This window comes from Macaca fascicularis, chromosome 10 (assembly GCF_037993035.2).
Source record: "Macaca fascicularis isolate 582-1 chromosome 10, T2T-MFA8v1.1".
NCBI lineage: Eukaryota > Metazoa > Chordata > Mammalia > Primates > Cercopithecidae > Macaca > Macaca fascicularis.
This window is the reverse complement of record NC_088384.1, coordinates 51,214,348-51,233,521: the sequence shown is the minus strand read 5'-3', so window position 1 is coordinate 51,233,521 and position 19,174 is coordinate 51,214,348. Positions and strand designations below refer to the sequence as shown.

Here is a 19,174-nt window from a genome sequence, read left to right as displayed (position 1 = left end):
GCTTTTTTTTTTTTTTTTTTTTTTTTCTGAGATGGAGTCTCACTCTGTTGCCCAGGCTGGAGTGCGATGGCGCGATCTTGGCTCATTGCAACCTCCGTCCCTCCAGGTTTAAGCAATTCTCTGCCTCAGCCTCCAGAGTAGCTGGGATGACAGGCACGTGCCACCACGCCTGGCTAATTTTTTGTATTTTCAGTAGAGACGGGGTTTCACCATCTTGGCCAGGCTGATCTTGAAATCCTGACCTTGTGATCCACCCAACTTGGCCTCCCAAAGTGCTGGGATTACAGGCATGAGCCAACGCACTCGGCCTTTCTTTATTTTATTATTATTTTTTTTTTGAGACAGAGTCTCACACGGTTGCCAGGGCTGGAGTGCAATGATGCCATCTCGGCTCATTGCAATCTCAGCCTCCCAGGTTCAAGCAATTCTGCCTCAACCTCCTGAGTATCTGGGATTACAGGTGCCTGCCACTATGCCCAGCTAATTTTTTTTTTTTCTATTTTTTAGTAGAGATGGGGTTTCACTGTGTTGGCCAGGCTGGTCTCAAACTCCTGACCGTGATCTGCCCATCTCAGCCTCCCGAAGTGTTGGGATTACAGGCCTGAGCCATCACGCCTGGCCAGTTTTAGGCATTCTTTAAAAGGGGTTTTTAGTGAAAAGATTGGAAACTATTCTCAGTGAACTATTTAGTGCTCAGTGAAAATATTTTGAATTAATGTATATACCAGTTATTGCCATTTCCCTATTTAATTCAGAAGTTTTTTTAAAATAAATAGAAATTTTTCAATCTTGAAAAAAAAAAGGCATACAAAAACCTGAACAGACTAATAATAAGTAACGAGATTGAATCCATAATAAAAAGTCTCCCAAGAGTGAAAAATCTAGGACCAGATGGCATTGCTGCTACATTCAACTTCAAAAGAACAACTAACATTAATTCTCAAATTATTCCAAAAACATGAAGAGGCAGAAATTATTTCAAACTTAATCTATGAGACCAGCATTACTCTGATACCAAGGAAACAACAGCCAAAAAGTCCCTTACGAACATACAGTAAAAATCTTCAAGAGTACTAGCAAACTGAACCTAGCAACACATCAAAAAGATACCATGATCAATGGGCTCTACCTCAGGGATGCAAAAGAGGTTGAACATATGCAAATCAATAAATGTGATATATCACATCAACAGATTGAAAGACAAAAACTGTGATCTTCTCAATAGATGCAGGAAAAGCATTTGATATAAGTTAACATTCCGTCCTGATAAAAACTGTCAACAAATTAGGCATAGAAAAAACATACCTCAACATAATATAGGCCACATATTACAAACCCACAGCTAACATCATAATGAATAGGGGAAAGCTGAAAGTCTTTCCTCTAAGAACTGAAACATGAATCAAATGCCTACTTTCACCTCTCTTATTAACATAGTAGTGGAAGTCTTAGAATCAAGCAAGATAAAGAAATAGGCATCCAAATTGGAAAACAGAAAGGCAAATTATACCTCTTTACAGACAAGATGATCTTAAATATAGAACATTGTAAAGACTTCACCAAAAAACTTAGAATAAACAAATTCAATAAAGTGACAAAAAAAAAGGCAAGATAAATTAGTACAGCCATTATGGAAAATGATACGGAGGTTCTTTTTAAAACTACAAATCGAACTGCCATACAATGAAGCAATCCTACAACTTGGTATCTATTCAAAGGAAAGGAAATCAGGCGGGGTATGGTGGCTCATGCCTATAATCCCAGCACTTTGGGAGGCTGAGGCTGGTGGAACACTTGAGGTCAAGAGTTCGAGACCAGCCTGGCCAACATGGTGAAACCCTGTCTCTACTAAAAATACAAAAAATAGCCAGATGTGGTGACGCACACCTGTAATCCCAGCTACTTGGGAGGCTGAGGCAGGAAAATCATTTGAACCTGGGAGGCTGAGGTTGCAGTGAGCCAAGATCGTGCCACTGCACTCCAGCCTGAGTGACAGAGCAAGACTCCTTCTCAAGAAAAAAAAAAAAGAAATCAGTATACCAAAGGAATACATGCACCCTAATATTTATTGTAGTAGCACTGTTCACAATAGCCAAAACATGGAATCAACCTAAGTATCCATCAGTGGATGAATGAATAAAATATCCTATATATACACAGTGGAATATTATTCAGCCATAAAAACATAATTAAATCCTGTTATTCTACACCAAAATGGATGGAACTGGAGGTCATTATGTTAAGTGAAATAAGCCAGGGACAGAAACACAAGCATCACATATTCTTACTCATATGTAGGAGACAAGAAAGTTGATCTCATGGAGGTAGAAAGTAAAATGATGGTTACCAGAGGTTGGGAACAGGGCAGGCCTAGGGGAATGAAAAGTCATTGGTTAATGCATGGGAACATAGAGTTAGATGGAAGGAATATGTTCTAGTGTTTGATAGCACAGTAGGTTGGCTATAGTTAACACCAATATATTGTATATGTCATAATAGCTAAAAAAGAAGATTTGAAATGTTCCCAACACAAAAACAGTAAACGTAGACAAAAACAGCCTAAGTACTCTGATTTAATCATTTCGTATTGTATGTATACATTCCAATATCACATGTACTTCATAAATATGTATCATTATTATGTATCAATAAAACTTTTAAAGGAAACTATTATGCTAAACAAAGAAACCAGACATAAAATACCTCAAATTGTATGAGTTTACTTACTAAATTTCCAGAAAGGCAAATCTTAAAAATAGAAAGTATATTAGTTGTTGCCTAGGGGTGGGAAGGTCAGATGAAGAATGACTACAAAGTGAACTTTTGGGAGTGAAGGAAGTGCTCTAAACTAAATTATGATGATCACTGCACAACTGTATGAACTAAAACTCATCAAACTGAATACTTTCCATGGTTAAATTTCAAAGTATGTAAATTATACCTCAATAAAATGTTATTTTTAAAAAAGGATTAGGCCAGGCACAGTGGCTTACGCCTGTAATCCCAGCACTTTGGGAGGCCAATGCGGGCGAATCACTTGAGCTCAGGAGTTCAAGACCAGCCTGGTCAACATGGCGAAACCATATCTCTACTAAAAATACAAAAATTAGCTGGGCATGGTGGTGCACGCCTATAGTTCTAGCTACTTGGGAGGCTGAGGTATGAGAATCGCTTGAACTCGGAAGATGGAGGTTGCAGTGAGCCAAGATGGTGCCACTGCACTCCAGCCTGGGTGACAAAGCGAGGCCCTGTCTCAAATAAATAAATAAATTAATTTAAAAGGATTATACTCCATGACCAAGTGGGATTTATTCCTGGAATGCAAGGATAATTGAGTATACAAAAATCAATCAATGCAATATACTACATTAACAAATTGAAGGGAGAAAACCACATAAACATCTCCATTGATGCAAGAAAATCATTTGACAGAATTCAACACCTCTTTATGATTAAAAAAATTAAATAAACTAGGAATAAAAGGAAACTATGTCATGGGAAGGTAGTTTCTGTAAAGGAAACATAATAAAGGCCATCTATAAAAACCCACAGCTCACATCATTCTTAACAGTGAAAGACGAAAGTTTTTCCTCTAGGAGCAGGAACAAGGCAGGAATGTTCGCTTTTATCTCTTCTATTCAACATAGTACTGGAATTTCTAGCCAGAGCAATTAGGCAAGAAAAAGAAAAGGTATCCAATTTTGAAAGGAAGAAAAATCATCTCTGTTTGTAATTATGATGTTATATGTAGAAGATTCCACACAAAAAAACTGTTAGAACTAATAAATAAATTCAACAAAGTTGCAAAATGCAAATACAAAAAAAAGAGGTGGCCAGGTGCAGTGGCTCACGCCTGTAATCCCAGCACTTTGGGATGCCGAGGTGGGCGGATCATAAGATCAGGAGATCGAGACCATCCTGGCTAACATGGTGAAACCCCGTCTCTACTAAAAATACAAAAAATTATTCAGGTGTGGTGGCAGGCGCCTGTAGTCCCAGCTACTTGGGAGGCTGAGCCAGGAGAATGGCGTGAACCCAGGAGGTGGAGCTTGCAGTGAGCCAAGATCGTGCCACTGCACTCTGCACTCTAGCCTGGGTGACAGAGCGGGGTGACAGAGTAAGACTCCGTCTCAAAAAAAAAAAGAAGTGACCTTGAATTGGCCAACCTAAGTCTTCAGTGTCTGAATAGAGCTGGAAATAGAAATTATGTTCTCATCTAAAAAATTTAAAAATTATATAGTTCAGGCACCAAATTCTGGCAATTCCCAATCTAATTTGCATTATCTATGCAAAGACATCTAAACAGATTGTCATTGAATAATTTAAATAACCAGAGTCACAAATTAGTATTTCCCTACTTCATTCCTATCCCAAGGAAATACCCTCACCATGGCAAAACTTTCTCCAATAAATCTTCCCTGATGATGAAATTCATTTGCCTCCACAAACTGATCAAATATTTATCTAGACACACACACACATCTCCCACCCAACCCCCACTTGTCTCTCTCTCATTCACTCACAATTTGGCTTATACTTTTTAAACTACTTTATTTTTTGAGACAGGGACTTGCTCTGTCACCCAGGCTGGAGTGCAGTGGTGCAATCTTGGCTCACTGCAGCCTTGACCTCCTAAACTCAGGTGATCCTCCCTCCTCAGCCTCCCAAGTAGCTGGGACTACAGGCACACGCCACCATGCCTGGCTAATTTTTGCATTTTTTGTAGAGACGAGGGTCTCCCTATGTTGCCCAGGCTGGTCGCAAACTCCTGGGCTCAAGTGATCCTCCCACTTCAGCCTCCAAAAGTGTTAGGATTACAGGCATGACCACTGTGCTATAAGAGAAAATTTTACTATTTTTAATTGGTTAAAAAAAATATCTAAGACGTAGCCTTTACATTTATTTTGATGTTTTAAAAATTGCAGGCTGGATGCAGTAGCTCATGCCTGTAATCCCAGCTGAGGCAGGATTGCTTGAGCCTAGGAATTCAAGACCAACCTGGGCAACATAGCAAAACCTCATCTCTACAAAAAAATATAAAAATTAGCTGGGTGTGGTGGTGCATGCCTGTAGTCCCAGCTACTTGGGAGGCTGAAGTGGGAGGGTCGCCTGAGCTCAGGAGGCTGAGGTTGCAGTCAGCCAAGATGGTGCCACTGTCCTCCAGCCTGGGCAACAGAGTGAGACCCTGTTTCAAAAAAAATTATATTAAAACACACAACAAAATTTACCAACTTGGTCATTTTTAAGCATATATTTTAGTACCATTAAATACATTCACAATGTTGTGGAACAGATCCCCAGAACTTTTGCATCATGCAAAATGGAATCTCTATAGCCATTAAACAACTCTCCATTTTTCCCCTTCCCTCCACACCCTAGTAAATACCATTCTATTTTCTGTTTCTATGAATTTTTCTACTTTAGATTACTCATGTAAGTGAAATCAAACAGTCATTTTGTGACTGGCTTCTTTCACTTAGCACTCAAGATTCATCCATGTTGGAGCATGAGACAGGATTACCTTCCTTTTTAAGTCTGTATAATATTCCATTGTGTATATATTATGGGCCTTCCATATCCATGGGTTCTGTGTCTGTGGATTTAACCAAACTCAGATTTAAAATATTCAAAAATACATTAAATTTCACAAAGTTCCAAAAAGCAAAACTTGAATTTTCCCTGAGTCAAATACTAAGTCAAATCCACACTAATAAAGTTATATGTAGGCACTGTACTAGGTATTATAAGTAACCTAGGATTCAAAGCAGTGGTTCCAAGCCCCAGGCCATGGATGGGTACCAGTTCTTAACCTGTTAGGAACCGGGCCACAGAGCAGGAGATGAACAAAGAAGCCAGCAATTATTACCGCCTGAGCCTCACCTCCAGTCACATCAGCAGTGGCATTCGATTCTCATAGGAACATGAACCCTATTCTAAACTGCACACGCAAGGGATCTAGGCTGCACACTCCTCATGAGAATCAGACTAATTCCTGATGATCTAAGGTGGAACAGTTTCATCCAAAAACCATCCCCCTGACCCTGTCTGTGGAAAAATTGTCTTCCACAAAACCGGTCCCTGGTGCCAAACAGTTAGGGACCGCTGTTAAAGTATATGGGAAAATGTGCCTAGATTATATGCAAATACTATGCCACACTATATAAGGGATTGGAGCATTTGTGGATTTTTGTATCTGCAGAGTATCCTGGAATTAATCCCCTACAGATACTGAGGGAAAAATGTGTCACATTTTGCTTATCCATTCATATGTTGATAGACATTTGGGTTGCTTCTGTCTCTTAGCTGTTCTGAATAGTGCTGCTATAACATGGGTGTGTAAACATCCCTTCAATACCCCGCTTTCAATTATTTTGGGTATACACCCAGAAGTGGGATTGTTGGATCATATGGCAGTTTTAATTATTTGAGGAATTTCCATGTTGCTTTCCAAAGCAGTGGCACCATTTACAATCCCCAAAAAGGCGCACGGGGTTGTAATATGCTCACGTCCTCACCAAAACTTGTTATTTTCTGTTTTTCTTGTAGTAGCCATCCTAATAGGTATGAGGTGGTATCCCAACAGAATTTTGGCTTGCATGTCTTTAATGATCAGTGATGGTCAGCATCTTTACATATGCTTCTGGGCCATTTGTATATCATCTTTGATGAAATGTCTATTCAAGTCCTTTGCTATTTTTAATGTTATTTGTTGTTGAGTTGTAATTCTTTTTTTAAATTATTATTACATTTATTGATACTGAATATTTATTATCTGTTATGTACCAAGCAAAATGGACACACTATCAGGAGATAAAACCTGTAACTTATATGTAAGATGAAACTTATATTGATTGAATTATTGAATTTTTTTTAGTATTTGCTATATACCAGGCAAAAGGCACAGAAACAAATTATCTGTTCACAGTTACTTTTAACTCTTTCAGCAATGCCTGAGTCCTCTTTATAAAAACTTCATTCTACTAAGTTAGCAACCATTCATTTTTTTGGTTACTCTTCATGTATAGTTTTCTCAAGTGTCCATTCAAATATTGCATAATGGTGTAGACCATTTAATATTCCAAACATAATCTGAAAGACTAGAAGAATCGCCATTAATTTCATTTGTGTTTGACAAAGCATCATCCAATGGAGTAAAACCCTTCCTTTTGGTGGCAGTGGAACGGTATGATACTTGGTTGCCAGACGTCCATTTTTAGTAAACGCCAAAGAACTGGGGTAGAAAACACCACAAACTATGCCAATCAGTGAGCTTCTGAAAACACAGTTTTCCTTGCTTATATTATCTTGAAGCAGCATCTGAACAGGAAGTTTGAGAATATTCCAGAGAAACCAGTTGTTGTCCCAAATGATGCCATTTGATATATATTTGGTGTCATTTCTTTTCTAAGGTAGTCAAAATGTTTTTCTATGATTTCTATGATCACTGATCTTCTGAGTTTTGCATCTTCTAGAGAAGGACTGGGTTGACCATGCATAGATGCGGTCATCTTGACATCCTTGGGCGCTTCCTCAGTTCCTACCCGCACCACACCTGAATCCCTCAGCTTAGCCCCAGCCTCATACCCGAACACTGCCATTTTGGTATTCTTTATACATTCTGCACATAAACCCCTTATCAGATATATGATTTGTAAATATTTTCTCCTACACTGTATGTTGCCTTTTCACTTTATAAATTATATTCTTTGATACACAGTGGTTTTATTTATTTATTTATTTATTTATTATTTTTTGAGACAACCTCACTCTGTTGCCCAGACTGAAGTACAGTGGTGCAATCTCGGCTCACTGCAACCTCCGCCTCCCAGGTTCAAGCATTTCTCCTGCCTCAGCCTTCTGAGTAGCTGGGATTACAGGCATGTGCTACCACGTCCAGCTAATTTTTTGTATTTTTAGTAGAGACAGGGTTTCACCATGTTGGCCAGGCTGGTCTTGAACTCCTGACCTCAGGTGATCTACCTCAAGTGATTACAGGCATGAGCCACCATATCCGGTGATACACAGAAGTTTTAAAGTTTGATTTAGTGGTCTTTAAATTTTTGAATGCTTTACAGGAGACATAAAACTGCCATACTACATGAGAACTCAAATGGTAAGTACTTAAATAAATATGAATTCTGGATCATTAGATTCTAAATGGGAGGCATGCAACAGATAGAACTGGAAAGTTCCCTGAAAGGACAGGAGAGCAGACTGCACCCTCTGGTTCACCCTCCCAAGGCTCAGTGCTTCCCTCTCTGTCCCAGGCCCACTGCAGAATCTCTCAAAATAGACATATCCTGGGCAACCCACCAGACTTGTCACTAACAAATGTATGCAGGATTGGGAATGGCTCCAAAAGCAAAAGCATTAATAGTAGGGTCATTGAGTCCCGTATGTCTTAACGCTTTGACTAGTTTCCAGTCTGTACCTAGAAAGCTTGGAACCAGTGCCTTACCTTTCATGTTTTTGGATAATTCCAGATGTTTCCAAACAAAAAGAGTGCCCAGATCACCATACTGTTCTTCCCATACTCCCAGGAGAAAAATATACTTAAAGGTTGAAAGGAAATTACAAGAGAGTGGCCAGGCACAGTGGCTTATTATGCTTGTAATCCCAGCACATTGGGAGTTCAAGGTAGGAGGATCACTTGGGCTCAGGAGTTCGAGACCAGCCTAGGCAACATCGTGAAACCCTGTCTCTACAAAAAAACAAAAAAAATTAGTCAAGTGTAGTGGTATGTACCTGTAGTCCCAGCTACTCAGGAGGTTGAGGTGGGAGGATTTCTTGAGCCTGGGAGGTCAAAGCTGCAGTGAGCCAAGATTGCACCACTGCACTCCAGCTTGAGTACACAGTGAGATCCTGTGTCAAAAAAAAAAAAAAAAAAAAAAAAAAAAAAAAAAAAAAAAAAGGAAAGAAAAGAAAAGAGAAAGAGAAAGAAAATTACAAGAAAGTAATCATAACATCTGTTACAATATGGATGAACCTTGAAGACATTATGCTTAGGGAAAAGAGACAGACACAAAAGGTCACATATTGTATGATTCCATTTAAAACATTCAGAGTAAGTAAATCCATATGGATGAAAAGAACACTGGTAGTTGTCTGGGGCTAGGAGGAGTGAGAAATAAGAAGGAGCTGCTTAACAGGTAGGTACACAGCTATATTTTGACATGGAATTGTTTGGAACTAGATGGAAGTGATAATTGAGCAACATTGTGAATCTACCAACTGCCACTGAGTCATTCTCTTTACAATGGTTAGTTTTATATTATATAAATCTGACTTCAATAAAGAAAGAAATCAGTCAATCAGTGTATAGAACACTGAATGTCAAATCCCATGATTAAGGCAGAGACTCATTGGCCCCACAATTAAATGGCTTCCTCTCCATTCACTCCCAAGCCTGCATTTGTCAGTGGGAATCTGAGCAGGGTCTGACCCACACCCTCTGCAGCAATCAGCTCAGAAAGGCAAACCAGAAACTGCTGTAGCAACCAACCCACACCAGTCAGGAAAGGGCAGTGATGCAGCTTCTCTAATTTGTGCCCCAGCTTTGAACTCAGGACCAAGCAGAGAAAGCCAAATGTACTCCCATAGCCAATCATATGAGATGCCTCAATGCTTATTAGACACTTCCAGTGTCCCATGTCAATAGCCTGCAGTCAACAGCACATCTGACGCCTTCCCTTTTGTTCACTACAAAGCTTTCCCACTTTGTCAAAAGTGGCTGACTCTCTTGCTTTAGCAAGCACTTTCTAAGTAGGCCCTGACTGTTCCCATTTGACAGTTTTATTTCCACACAGCTGTCAAGACATTACCAGGGATTTTCACATTTCAGTGACCTTCAGTGATAATTACATCTACCATCGTACACCACAGTACACAGACACTCTCTCCTAAACAAAATGCTTTCTTCAACAATGAGTGAACATCCTATGTACAAATGATGAAGTAAAAACACAGTGCCATTCAGATCTTTACTGATATTTAAACAAACTATAGAGGAAAATTCCAAATAAACAATACCGACACAAAAAAGTAAGTGCTGTTTGAAACTACCGAGAAGTGACTTGCAGTTTAGTGAATCAAAGGTTTTCCTTATTCTTTAAACATTTTTTAATAACAGGCATGTCCTTCCTAGAGAAGCACATACCTTTCTCCTAATTTTATTCTTACCAAAGATTATATTCTATTTCTTTACAATTACATACTCTCCTCCACATCTGTGTTTATGTCTTACTTTTGGCTTTCTTTTTCTTTTTCTCTTTTTTTAAGAGATGGGGGACTTGCTATGTTGCCCAGGCTGTTCCAAGTGATCCTCCTGCCTTGGCCTCCCAAAGTGCTAGAATTACAGGTGTAAGCCACCATGCCCAGCCATTTTTGTTTCTCATGTTATTTTATAACTATTCTTGCCAAATATTTTTCTATTTTCATTTTCATCAAATAACTAGCTTTCTGTTTCCTTGATCACTAATTCACTTCTCTTCTTTGTTTTGTAGTTTGTTAACCTGCACTTTTATGTTTACTTATTTTCTTGGTAACTTCTTTGAGCTATTTTATTGTTTTCCCTTTCTTTCTTTTTTTTTTTTTTCTTTTTTCTTTTTTTTTGGTCTTGCTCTGTCACCTAGGCTGGAATACAATGGTGTGATCACAACTCACTGCAGCCTCGAACTTATGGGCTCTAATGATCCTTTCCTGCCTCAACCTCCCAATTAGCTGGGACTATAAGCAAGCACCACCACGCTTGACTAATTTTTGTACTTTTTGTAGAGACAGGGTCTCACTCTGTTGCCCACGCTGGTCTTGAACTCCTTGCTCCACGTGATCTTCCCACTTCAGGCTCCCATAATGCTGGAATTACAGGTATGAACCACTATGCCTGGCCTTTTGGTCCTTTTCCAGCTTCTTACATTTGTATTAAACTCATTTATTTGCTTCTTTTTGTTTCTATCAAAATACCTTTAAGTTTCTAAACTGTACACTGAATGTCATTTCCTTTCTTTATGCTGCAGTTTTTACTTTTACTTCTTCTTTAAGCTAAGACTCCAATGTATGTTTTCAATGTCCAAATGGATATATTTTTTGTTATCTTTCACTTTTAAATTTCGGCATTATGGTCAGTGTCATTTGGAAGGCATTACTTCTGCCTTTTCAAATTTATAGTTTATTTTTGAAACCAAGTACCTAATAAGGTCTTCTGAATTTTCATGTTTTAGAGTAAACTGTAGTATCTAAAAGGAAAGTGTGTGTATGTATATACACATACACAGAAATCAACTGTTTGTATTTCATCTCATTTTAATTTTTCTACTGTTTCATACTCTTTAATATCGTCTCATTTTTATTTTAAAACATCTACTAAATTATATATGTAAAGAAAACATACAAAATATACTTTTTTTTTACTATTTATATTACACTTATAAATAGATGTGTTTAAAAACACATGACAAGAAGTTCCAAGTTGGCGTCAATCCCCACCACAGAAAACCAAAACCAAATATGCACCTCCAAAATCCTCCCCAGCAACAACCCAGAGCTCAGGTACAAGGGCGAGACCGTTCCCAGGGCCACAGAGAAGGGGAAAAACTTCAAGCAAAGGACAGGAGAATTAGACTTCCATATCCATGATGCCCCTCCCCCTATTACACCTGGCACCAGTCTCCCCACAGCTCATGGTTTCTACAATGGAAAAAGTGAAATTGAGGTGGTCAACCACTCCTCCAACTTCTTGGATTCCCAGGCAGGAGACCTCTCCATGCTTTAACCCATGGGTAGCCTCGTGACTGCCTGAACAGAAAACTAACCCTAAGGACAGGCAGAAACAAACAGGGTAGGCAGGACTACCATCCCCAGCCTCAGAAACCGCTTTGTAACTCAGCCAAAGGGGTTGCCAAATCAGGGTGTCTGTTCACCAGCACCATGCTGCAGGAGGGAGTTCCCCAGGTCCCCTGGACACGAACACCTAGACAATCTTTCCTCACTGCTAGGGTAATCTCTTTAGGACCTCCTCCATTTAAGACAGGCAGAACTCTGATCACTTAGAAGAGTTAAACCTGGGCTTAATGCGCCACCTAGAGCCACAGGAGGCAGTGACAATTCACTAAGCAAGTATGTTCAATAAAAAGCAAAACAAGCCAGAGAAAACTAGAATAAATAACTAATCCTCTATTGCAAAAAACATAGATATATGCCCACAAGAAACAACAGCAAACAGAGGAATATGACCTCCCCAAAAGGGCAAAGCAAAAATCCAGAGCGTGACCCTATCTAGATGGCGACTTGTGAGCTCTCTGACCAGGAATTCAAAATAGCAGTTTTGGCTGGGCAAGTGGTGACTCAAGCCTGTAATCCCCGTGCTTTGGGATGCCGAGGTGGGCGGATCACTTGAGGTCAGGAGTTCCAGACTAGCCTGGCCAATGTGGTGAAAACCCATCTCTACTAAAAATACAATAATTCAGCTGGGGTGGTGGCTGGCACCTGTAGGTGGGAGGATTGCTTGACCCCAGGAGGTTGAGGCTGCAGTGAACCATGATTGTGCCACGTGTTGTCCAGCCTGGACAACAGAGCAAAACTCTGCCTCAATAAAAGAAAGAAAGAAGATAGAGAAAATTACCTCCAAAGACCAAATCTAAGAATGATGTTCAAGAGGAAGCTGACCAAGAGCAAGGGGTAGAAATCTTCAAAGAAGTGATAACAGAAAATGCCAAAAACAGGAGAAAGAGGTAAATATCCAGGTGCAAGAAGGCATTAGAACATCAAACAGATTCAACCCAACAAGACTATCCCAAGTCATCTAATAAGCAAACCTCAAGGGTCAAGGACAAAGAGAAGATCCTAAAACCAGTGAGAAATAAGAAACAACATATAAAAGACCTCCAATATGTCTGGCAACAGACTTCTCAATGGAAATCATACCGGACAGGAGGGAGTGGAATGACATTTTCAGTACTCAAAGAAATAAAAACTGTCATCCAAGGATATCGTATCCAACTGAACTGTCATTAAAATATTAAGGGGAGATAAAGTATTTCCCAGATAGAATTCACCACCACCAGACCCTTCTTGCAAGAAATGCTAAAGACAGTTCTTCAGCCTGAAAGAAAAAAACACTAACATGCAAAAGAAAACTTATTATTTTACATAAAAATGTATAAATTGGCCGGGAGCATTGGCTCATGCCTGTAATCCAAGCAGCTTGGGAGGTTGACGCTGGCAGATCACCTGAAGTCACAAGTTTGAGACCAGCCTGGCCAACATGGCAAAACCCCATCTCTACTAAAAGTACAAAAATTAGCTGGGTGTGGTGGCGGGCAACTGTAATCCCAGCTACTCGGGAGGCTGATGCAGAAGAATTGCTCTAACCGGGGAGGCAGAGGTTGCAGTGAGCTGAGATCGCACCACGGCACTCCAGCCTGGGAGACAGAGTGAGACTCCATCTCAAAAAAAAAAAGTATAAATTTGAGACAACTAAAAGTTAAAACGTGGGGGTAGGAATTAAACTGTAAAACTTTTGTGGGGGTTTTGGACTTTTTTGTTTCTGTTATTTGGGATCTAAGATAAGTTGTCATCTCTTTTAAATAACTCATATCTATAAAAACTGTTTTGTAAGCTTCATGGTAACCACAGCACAGTTTTTATAATAGATCCACTACAAGTAAAAAGCAACAAATTAAAACATGCCAAGAGATAATCACTTAATCACAAAGGAAGACAGTAAGAAAGGAAGAAAGAGACAAGTCTCAAAACAACCAGAAAACAAGCAACAAAATAGCAGTAGTAAGTCCTTACTTATCAATAATAACACTGAATGTAAATGTTCTCACTTCTCCAGCTAGAAGACATGAGTGACTGAATGGATAAAGAAGCAAAAACCAACTACATGCTACCTTCAGGAAACCCATTTCACCTCTAAAGACACATGTAGACCGAAAGTGAAGGGGTGGAAAAAGATATTCCATGCAAATGGAAAATTTTAAAAAGCAGGACTATCTATACTTATATAAGATAAAATATGCTACAAATCAAAGACTATAAAAAAGAAAAGGAGGGTCACTATGTAATGATAAAGGCATCAGTTCAGGAAGAGAATATAACAGTTATAAATATCTGTGCACCTGGCCGGGCACGGTGGCTCACACCTGTAATCCCAGCACTTTGGGAAGTCGAGGTGGGCGGATCATGAGGTCAGGAAATCCAGACCATCCTGGATAACACGGCGAAACCCCGTCTCTACTAAAAATACAAAAAATTAGCCGGGCGTGGTAGTGGGTGCCTGTAGTCCCAGCTACTTGGGAGGCTGAGGTAGAAGAATGGCGTGAACCTGGGAGGCGGAGCTTGCAGTGAGCAGAGATGGCAGTGAGCAGAGATTGCACCACTGCACTCCAGCCTGGGCGACAGAGCAAGACTCTGTCTCGAAAAAAATAAAAATGAATAAATAAATAAATAAATTTGTGCACCCAACACCAGAGCTCCCAAGTATATAAAGCAAACATTAATAGCTCCAAAGAGAAAGTTAGACTATAATACAATAATAGTAGAGGCTTTTAACACCTCACTCTCAGTAATGGACAGATCATCCACATGGAAAATTAACAAATAAATGGCAGTTAAACTACACAAGATCTAATAGGTCTAACTGACATTTAAAGAAAATTTCGGCTGGGCATGGTGGCTCACTCCTGTAATCTCAGCACTTCGGGAGGCCAAGGTGGGAGGATCACTTCATGTCAGGTGTTCGAGACCAGCTTGGACAAAATGGTGAAACCCCATCTCTACTAAAAATACAAAAAAAAAATTAGCTAGGTGTAGTGGTGCATGCCTGTAATACCAGCTATTCGGGAGGCTGAGGCAGGAGAATTGCTTGAACCCAGGAGGCAAAGGTTGCAGTGAGCTGAGGTCATACCATTGCACTCCAGCCTGGGTGACAAAAAAAAAAAAAAAAAAAAATTCACCCAACTGCTATCAAATGCAGCAGTTTTACCAGTACAAGGAACATTCTCCAGAGTAGACCATACCTTAAGCCACAAACCAAGTCTGTATCGAGTCTGATTTCTATTAAAAATAAACAAGTCTGATTTCTATTTGAAAAAATAGAAATCATATCAAGTATATTTTCTGACCACAATGGAATAAAACTACAGAAATCAATAACAAGAGGAATCTCAGAAAAATACACAAACACATGGAAATTAAACAACATGCTCCTGAATGACCAATGGGTCAAAGAAAAAGTTAAGAAAGAGCTGGTGCAGTGGTACATGCCTTTGTACAAGTTACTCAAGAGGCTGAGGCTGGAGGATCACTTGTATCTAGGAGTTCTGGGCTATAGTGTGGTATGTCAATTAAGTGTCCACACTAATTTCAGCATCAATACAGTGACCTCCTGGGAGCAGGGGATCATCAAGTTGCCCAAGGAGACTGGGAAGTGGCCCAAGTTGGAAACAGGGCAGGTCAAAACTTGCATGCTGATCAGTAATGAGCTATGTCCAGGCAACACAGTATAGGCAACATAGCAAGATCATCTCTTAAGAAAAAAATAAAAGAATAAATTTTTTTTTCTCTTTTGAGACAGGGTCCTGCTCCATTGCCCAGGCTGGAGTACAGTGATGTGATCACTGCTCACTGCAGCCTCAAACTCTCAGGCTCAAGTGATCTCCCTGCCTTAGCCTCCTGAGTAGCTGGGACCACAGGCATGTGCCACCACACTTGGTTAATTTTTTATTTTTATTTTTGTAAAGACTGTTTTTGCCATGTTGTCCAGGCAAGTCTCGAAATCCTGGACTCAAGAGATCCACCTACCTTGGCCTCCCAAAGCACTGAGATTACAGGAGTGAGTCACCACACCTGGCCTAGAAAAAGGAAATTTTAAAATTTCTTGAAACAAATGAAAATGGAAATATGGCATACCAAAGCCTATGGGATACAGGAAAAGCAATACTAAGAGGGTAGTTTATAGCAACTAATGCCTATATCAAAAAAGAGGAAAAACAAATAAAACAACCTAACGATACACCTCAAGAAACTAGAAAAGCAAGAACAAACCAAACCCAAAATTAGTAGAAGGAAAGAAACAATAAAGATCAGAGCAGAAATAAATGAAAAGAAATCAACAAAATGAAAAGGTAGTTTGGTGGTTTGTTTTTTGTTTTGTTTTGTTTTTGTTTTTGTTTTTTGTTTTTTAGACAGGGTCTCATTCTATTGCCCAGGCTAGAGTACAGTGGCACCATCCCCGCTCACTGCAACCTCCACCTCCCAAACTCAAGCCATCCTCCCACCAAATTGCTGTGACTACAGGTGTGCCCCTCTACACTCAGCTAATTTTTGCATTTTTTATAGAGATGGGGTTTCGCCATGTTGCCCAGGCTGGTCTTGAACTCATGAGCTCAAGTAATCTGCCCATTTCAACCTCCCAAAATGCTGGGATTACAGGCCTGAGCCGCCATGCCTGACCTTGTTTTTTGAAAAGATAAACAAAATCAACAAAACTTTATCTAGACTAAGAGAAAAAGAGAAGATCCAAATAAATAAAATCAGAAATGAGAAAGGAGATACAACAACTGAGACCTTAGAAAGGATTATTAGATACTATTTGAAAGGAGTTATTTAGCTTGCCTTAGATAGATAACAAGGGAAGGGTGCCAGAGAATCCCTGGCCCATGGTCAATGCCTCATTCTCACATAACATAAAAAGCAGCCTGAGAGGCCAGCGGTGGCTCACGCCTGTAATCCCAGCACTTTGGGAGGAGGAGGCAGGTGGATCACCTGGTCAAGAAATCGAGACCATCCTGGCCAACATGGTGAAACCCCGTCTCTATTAAAATACAAAAATTAGCTGGGCGTGGTGGCGCGCGTCTGTAATCCCAGCTACTCTGGAGGCTGAGGCAGGAGAACCGCTTGAACCTGGGAGGCAGAGGTTGCAGTGAGCTGAGATCGCGCCACTGCACTCCAGCCTGGCGACAGAGCAAGACTCCCTCTCAAAAAAAAAAAAAAAAAAAAAAAGAAAGAAAGTAAAAAAAAAAAGCAAAAAAGCAGCCTGAGAAAAAATTTAGGCTGATAAGGGAACTAACACAGGGTGCTGTGCCTAGAGACATGCCCATGGTGGCACAGATAGTAAAACCTCTGGCCCTTTTGGATACAAACCTGCACAAACCTCCAGCTCACTCAGATAAGAGAACAAGGCCTGGCACAGAAATGCCTTTGTCCATTGTATACCCAGCAGGTTCTGAGAAAAAGTTCCTTCTCCTTTTGTGGGCATGGGCACAGTGGGTTTCGGTGGGTTCTAGTGGGCACTCTATTTTCCTTTATTTGGACTGTAAGTCCGGCTTCTATGAATTATCACTTCAACCCCTGATTGGTCCCAGGCTAAGGTCCTGGGCCAAGCTTTCAATTCAGCTTCTGACAGGTCCTGGGCCAAGCTGAGCAGCAGCTATGAATCATCATTTCAGCTCCTGACTGGTCGGTCGGCCAAGGTCCCTGGGCCAAGCTGAGTCACGTGTTCTCCAAGACAGCCCAGGAACTAAGCACATTCCTTCCCCTTCCCAGTCCATAAAACCTGGGAGCCCAGCCTCATAGTGGGCACCCCACTTGACCCCCTCTCTGCTGGCAAAGAGCTTTCTTCTTTCGCTTATTAAACTTTTGCTCTAACCTGACCTTTGTGTCTGTACTCCTTAATCATCTTGGAGGTAGGACAAAGAACTCCAGGTGTTATCTCAGACAAGAAGAGACTGTTACATCTTCGTGCATCGCTGAGACTACAACACTATTATGAACAACTATACGACAAATTTCAAAACCTAAGAGAAATGGATAAAGTCCTGAACCTATAAAACCTACCAAGATTCAACCATGAAGAAATAGAAAACCTCAACAAACCAATAAGATCCAAGCCATCATAAAAAGTCTCCCATCAAAGAAAAGCCTTGAACCTGATGGATTTACTGCTGAATTGTATCATTAAAGAACTAATACCAATCCTACTCAAACTCCTCAAAAAAACCGAAGAGGAAGGAATACTTCCAAACTCATTCTACAAGGGCAGCGTAAGTTACCCTAATACCAAAATGAGAGGAAGACACAACCAAAAAAAGAAAACTACATGCCAGTATCAACGATAAACATAATGTAAAAATCCTCAACAAAATAGTAGCAAACAAAATTCAACAACACATTGAAAAAGTCATTCACCATGATCAAGTGGAATTTATTCCAGGGATACAAAGATGGTTCAACACATGCAAACCAACAAACATGATACAATCACATTAACAGAGTCAATAACAAAAACCATTACTTCAATGGATGCCAAAAAAGTATTTGATAAAACTCAACATCCTTATATGATTTAAAAAAAAAAAAAAACTCATCAAAAAGGGTATAGGAGAAACTACCTCAAAATAATAAAGGCCATGTATGACACACCCATAGCTAATAGCATACTCAATACAGATAAATTGAAGGCCCTTCTCTAAAGGCTATAACAAGATAAGGATGCCTACTTTCACTGCTATTATTCAGCATAATACCAGAAGTCCTGGCCAGAGCAATTAGGCAAGAGAAGAAATGAAGGGCATCCAAATTGGAAAGGAAGAAGTCAAACTAGCCTTGTTTCCAGATGACATGATCTTATAATTACAAAAACCTAAAGACTCCACCAAGAACACTATTAGAATTGATAAATGAATTTAGTAAAGTGGCAGGGTACAAAACAACATACAAAAATCAGGAGCATTTATATATGTCAACAGTGACTGATCTGAAAAAGAAATCAAGAAAGCAGGGCCAGGCATGGTGGCTCATGCCTGTAATCCCAGCACTTTGGGAGGCCAAAGTGGGCAAATCATCTGAGGTCAGGAGTTCGAGACCAGCCTGACCAACATGGAGAAACCCTGTCTCTATTAAAAATACTAAATTAGCCAGGCATGGTGGCACATGCCTGTAATTCCAGCTACTCGGGAGGCCGAGGCAGGAGAATCGCTTGAACTTGGGAGGCGGAGGTTGTAGTGAGCTGAAATCGGGCCACTGCACTCCAGCCTGGGCAGCAAGATCAAAACCCCATCTCAAAGAAAAAAAAAAAAAAGAAAGAAAGCAATCCCATTTACAATAGTTACAAAATACATAAGACACCTAGGAATCAATCTAATCAGAGAAGAAATATCTATACAAGGCCGGG

At 40.0% G+C, this 19,174-nt stretch overlaps 1 pseudogene; it reads right to left on the bottom strand.

The window, feature by feature from the left end:
- Positions 1-6,878: 6,878 nt before the first annotated feature.
- LOC135965518 (complex I assembly factor TMEM126B, mitochondrial pseudogene) lies at positions 6,879-7,598 on the bottom strand (annotated as a pseudogene).
- Between the last annotated feature and the right edge of the window lie 11,576 nt (positions 7,599-19,174).